The following is a 6,276-nucleotide window of genomic DNA, read 5'->3' as shown; positions in this document are numbered from 1 at the left end:
GTGTGTCAGAGGCAGTGCAATTGGCACAGGACAGAGCAGATTTTAGGGCTGTTGTACATAGGGTTGCTATGAGTCGCAAGCTACTCGATGGCACATAATGACAATATGGGAAAACTGAGTTCTAAGGTGTTGCTTTGTGTTGCTGGGATATGCAAACACTAAATGGTTTCAACTTTTTTTAAAAGAAAAAAAACATAGACTTTGGATCAATTCTCTAGTTTGTTACCTAAAATTCATGTGTTCATTCTCTTTTCCACTCCAAACTGGGAAGAAAACATTCTTCAAATGTCACAGTAATAATTTTCTATTTCTGTGTTTGCAAGACCCTTTGAAATCAAAACATTTGTGGAGCATCCCAGAAGTCAGCCTGACGCTCTGTCTACCCCTCTTTTGTCACTTAGCTGGCTCTGCTGACTTGTGTGTTTCCGTGCTGCTGGCAGCAAATGCCAGCAGTATTTCCCATGATGCACCTTTGCCCATGGAACTTCCTGACTGACACCAACGAAGGCAGACCTGCGGACATAGTTCTGAAACTCACCCAATTAAACCTTATGGATTCCAACAGGATAACACTTTGAGATGCTGGGAATGAAGCTGGTAGGCTGTAACAGTAGTGCAACACTGAGAATATCTCAGGGATCCTGCCTTCACACAGCTTAGCTCATGTATGTGGAGACAGAGATTGAGCAGCATATTATACAAATCATTAAGTGGCCCCATAATAAACTTAAGAGAGAAGACTGATGAAAACATGATATGAGAGGCAAGTTTGCATTTTAATTGTAGCTTGGGTGAAAGTCTAACTTTCTATTTAACAGTCTTTATATTTTTACTTTTACAGTTGTGATTAATAGTCACTGCCTTATACTTACTTCTACAGTTCATTCCATGGCATTGGCTGTGATACCTTCAATGTAACAATGCTCTTGCCATTTCCTCCCTGCATCATTCCTTTTTATGAGTCCTTTTCTGTCATTTCCTAACTTCTGACCCTTGTTTTTGGGCAAATTATAGTCTTTTGGTCTCATATGGTTGATTGAATTGAGCATTTTCCTCTGATTATTATTCATGCACTATGTTTGTTTATCTGGCTGAAAATTGATCTCTATGGGTGAGTCCAATTCCAGGCTTGGAGGGCATACAAGGGTCACAGTCTTAGGGATTCCACTAAGCCTCTATCAGACCAATAAGTGTGCTCTTTTCATGTTCTTGAATTTTGCACCATCTTCTTCTTTTCCATTCTTGCCAACTCTTTTTATCATGATCCTGGTCAGATAAGTCAGCAGAAATAATTCTTTGGATCTCTGAGTAGTGGAGATTGTAGGTTTCATGGTCCTTACTCCTTTGGATTAATTGTTTTCTTGAGTTTTTTATTTTCCTTGCCATTCTTTGTTTTGGACAAGGAATGACCAATAATTTCACCTTGGACAGCTCTTACCCTCACCACAGTAGAATGTAAAACACTTGTCTTTGTTCCATGAGACTGTGCTGTAAAACTCCAAGTCCACTAAGTTATTACCTCAAGATACCTGGCTACAGTAAAATTTTCCGAACATGGTTCCCTATCTACTGTGCAATATCTTTGAATATACTTATTGCAAAAAGAAATACATATGTAAGCCTTTTATCTGCCAAACCTGTGTGTACTTATGTCTGTATTTCTACCCACCTTGAATTTCTTCTGATGTATCTAGTCTTATATATTGGATGTTATGCCTATTATCACAATATTGTGTATATAGTAGTATTTATCTATGCTATCTTTTACTCTTGTGGAACACAATGATTTCCTTTTCCACTGGTCACATTGTGTTGCGTTTTTTCTCATTGTATATTGTTGTTGTTGTTATATGCCATAGAGTCACCTGTGACCCATAGTGGCCCTATGTACAGTAGCTCTGAACCCTGTCCTGTCCTGAGCCAGTCTAATTCTGATACACCAGGCCCCTTTGCCCCAGTCATGGTATCAATCAATCTCATCCGAGGGAATCCTCTCCTGCATTGCCCCTCTATCCTTCCATACATGAAGTCCTTCTCCAAGGACTGGTCTCTCCTGGCCATGTGCCCAATGCATGTGAGATGGAGTTTTAAAATCCTAGCCTCCAAGGAGAAACTTGGTTTCACCCTCTCCAAGACAGACCTATTTGTTTTCTTGGAAGTCCATGGTATGTTCTTTGAAATTAAAAAAAAAAATTTAAATACTATTATAAATAAGCACATTCTTTCTTCCTCCTTCCTATTTCCTTATAAATAGGTTAGGTGGATAATGATCAGTATATTCTGTTCACATTACCGATCAGTAACATTTAAATACCCTAACAATGCCAGATGTCGACTCCAAAATGCACAACATCTGTTCTAGTAAGAGAGGAGCAAGCACAAGGAGTATATACAATAACAAGCATGGGCTCTTAAATGTTCCCATAGAAATCTTAGAGGATCTAGGGAATCTTAAGATTGTACTAGCAACTGGTACTCCACCAGCCTGCTACCCAGAGAATTTCTCATGGCTGGAAAATGCTTTCAGCAACATAGCTTTCTCTCATAAACATTGTTTGAGCTAATTCCAAGGCCTGTACTGGGTCCTTGTGTCTATTGTGTATTACTACTTTTCTTTAGTAAGGGGAAAAAAGCAAAAAAAAAATGACATTTAAAGCCTTTGCCACTGCAAAAGCTTTGAAAAACTTTGGGATGAACAAAAGCACATTTTAAGAATAAAGGGGAAAGTGCTGGAATGAGAATTGGGAGGCATGTGCCCTTGCCTTAGCTTCATCACTAAACATCTGCTCTGCAGTGATGCTTAGACCACTTTACCCCTTCCATCACTGGAAAAGGTAAAATAGTGGAGGGTCTGTTGCTGTTGATATTCAAAGAGCTGCAGTCAGAAAATCAAAAGTTGAAATAGCTGAGGAATAAATTCAAGCCTCCAGTTGCAATATTTAAAGATGCTACAGGCAGAATATTGAATGATTTAGGAAGCATCAAAAGAAGATGGATGGAGTACACAGAGCCACTATAGTAAAAAAAAAAAAATTGGCTCACACAGAAGAATTTCATGAAACAGCATATGATCTAGAAGCTATGGTGATGAAGGAGAAAGTTCAAGCTACTCTGAAAGAATTGGCAAAAAAGTAAGTCCTCTTCAGGTCTGATGATGTTTTATAAAACATGATGCGTGGGAATGGTTGTATGAAACACGATGTGAATGAAGAAAAGCATAAAACACTGTGTATACAAACTTTGTAAGCAAAAAAAAATGTCCTTAACAAGAAAAAAGAAAATGTCTCAGACAAAAAAATTAAAAAAAATAAGGCCTCAGAAATTGGTGGAATATCAATTGACACGTTTTTAACAAACAAATGCAGCCCTGGACATAACTATCAGGTTGTGGGAAGAAATCTGGAGGAGAGCGACCCGAACAGTTGACTGGAAGAAATCCATATTTACTCTATTCCTAAAGTAATTCAACAGACCATGGAAAATATTGGACAACATTACTAATATCACACGCTAACAAAATCTTGCTGGGGATTAAAAAAAACCCCAACCATCTAGTACAGTACATTGACAGAGAACTGCCAAAAGCACAGGCTAGGTTTAGAAGCGGTCATGGCACTGGAGATACCCTTGTCAATGTCAAATGAATCTTGGATGCAAACAGAGTACAAGAAGAATGTCTAAGTTGTGTTATATTGACTATGCAAAGGGTTTGTTTGTTTGTTTTGTTTTGTTTTTTTACTATGCTGATCACAACAAATTGTGGCTAGTCTTGAGAAAAATGGGAATCACAGAACACCTGATCATGCTCGTATGATATCTATGCTTAGACAGGAAGCAGTCGAATGAACAGAGCAAGGAAAGACTGTAGTTCAAAATCAAAAAAGGAGTACATCAATAGTGTATCCTTTCTCTATACCTTTCAATTTGTATGTAGAACACATCATTTAGGAGGCTGGACTTGACGAAAAAAGAAGAATGTGGCATCAAGATTGGAAGAAGACTCATCAACAACTTATGTTATGCACATGCCACAGTCTTTCTCACCAAGATTGGAGAGGATTTGAAGTGTTTCCTGCAGAAGGTTAGAGACTGCTATATTCAATATAAATTGCATTTCAACATCAAGAAAACCAGATTCTCACCAGCTGGCCAACTGGCAGCATAATTATAGATGGCGAAGAGATTAAGGTTGTCCACAATTTTATTTTGCTCAGATACACAATCAACACTCTTGGAAAGAGCAGTCAGGAAATCAAAAGATGAGTTACATTGGGGAAAGTATTCTGTCAGGGACCACTCTAGAGTGCTAAAGAGCAACGATGTCAGTCTATACACTAAAATACGACTGATTCAGGCCATGACCATCTCAAATTACTTGCTATATATCAGAAAGCTACACAATGATTAAATATACAAAAGAAGACTCTATGCCTTAGAGTTGTGGTGCTGGAGAAAATATTGAACATCTTATGGACCGCCAAGAGAACAAACATACCTGTCCTACAGAAGGTGAAAAAAGGTTGCTATTTGGAGGCAAGAATATGATTTCCATCTCACATACTTTGGGCATTTTGGCAGAAGGAACCAGTCCTTGGAGACAGACATCATGCTTGGATGGATGGTGGGTCAGCACAGGAAAGGAAGACCTTGCATGACATGTATTGACAGAGTAACTGTGGCAACCAGGGCAATTATTTCAAAGACAGTGAGACTAGCTCAAGATAGGACAGAGTTTAGAGATATTGTTCTTAGTAGTCGCTATGAGTTGTAGTCACTATGCTGGCATATAACAACAACAACAATAACAACAAAAGCAACAAAGAAGGGACCAATTGGTATTTGCAGTATTCCTCCCATTTCACAATATTGTAGAAGGTATACTTAACCTTTTGTTGGGAATTGAGTTTATCAATTCCCTCTCCAAAATATGTATTGACTTCCTGTTCAATTATCTATGATATGATCTCTTTCAAAGGAAAGTTTTTACCTTGTTATGTTAATTACTTCAGACCAATATAGAGTGATTTTAAACATAATACTTTTTAAAAAAAATACTGGTTTATTTACAAAGTTCAAATACATTTTTTTCACACCGAATCTTTTCCGTTTCCTTCACCCCCCCATCAAATTATGCAACCCTATGATTAACTTATCCTTCCCAGCCCATCCTCACCCCTCTGTTTTCACCCCCCCCCTCATCCCTTGGATCCTTATACTTATTCTCAGTACTGGTTTTATACAGTATTTGTCCTTATGGATGAATTAGTTAAAAAAGCTACTCCACTCAGCATTAAGTTTTCCAGTCCCTCTCAAGTTAGGTAGTAATTTACAAAACCATAGCTACTGTGTGCTACATAGTATTACATTGTGTGAATGCACTGTACTTTCTTAATCCATTCGATTGTGGTTGGATATTTGGGCTCTTTCCATGTTCTTGCAATGAAGAATAACGCTGCTATGAACACTGGTGTGCAAGTCTCCATTTTTGCCTCAGTTCTCATTTTCTCAGGGTATATTCCAAGCATTGAAATAGCTGGGTCATATGGAATGCCTAGGTTTCAATTTTTTAAATTTTATTAATTTTAATTAACGTCTACAGAGATTTTGGATTTCCATTCATTCATTATTGTATTTTTCTCCCTGCCCACACCTCCTCCCAGTTCTCTTTGAAAAGAAAAAGAAAAATTCTTTCATTGGTATGCAACCTGCCTCCCACCCCCCAGTACACTCCACTATGCAACCTTCATTCTGGACTTTTGTCATAACCATAATACCCAATCATATATCCCTTTTAAACAGTTCTCTCCCTCATCTGTTTCAATGGAGATACATAATTTATCCAATCTTTCTCATTTTCTTTAGGGTATGTTCCTAGTAATGGAATTGCTGGGTCAAATGGTATTTCTATTTTCTACTTTTTGAGAGAGCACCATACAGCCTTCCATACTGGTTGTACCATTTTACACTCCCATCAATGAATAAGGATTCCAGTTTCTCTGCAACTTCACCAGCATTTGTTGTTTGTTGCTCTGTTAAATATTACTATTCTTACTGGGGTGAGATAATATCGCATAGTTGTCTTAATTTGCATCTCTCTTAGAGCTAGGGATTTTGAACATTTCTTCTTGTATTTGTTGGTCATCTGAATGTCTTTGGTGAAGTGTCTGTTCATATCCTGTCCCCCTTTTTTCATTGAGTTATTTACATTTATTTTGTTGTGGTGCTTGAGTATTTTATAAATTCTAGATATAAGTCCCTTATCTGACCTCTCATTAC

The sequence above is a fragment of the Elephantulus edwardii genome, unplaced genomic scaffold (assembly GCF_000299155.1).
Source record: "Elephantulus edwardii isolate Elephantulus edwardi_28Jun2011 unplaced genomic scaffold, EleEdw1.0 scaffold00177, whole genome shotgun sequence".
Lineage (NCBI taxonomy): Eukaryota > Metazoa > Chordata > Mammalia > Macroscelidea > Macroscelididae > Elephantulus > Elephantulus edwardii.
This window is presented reverse-complemented; position numbering follows the sequence as displayed.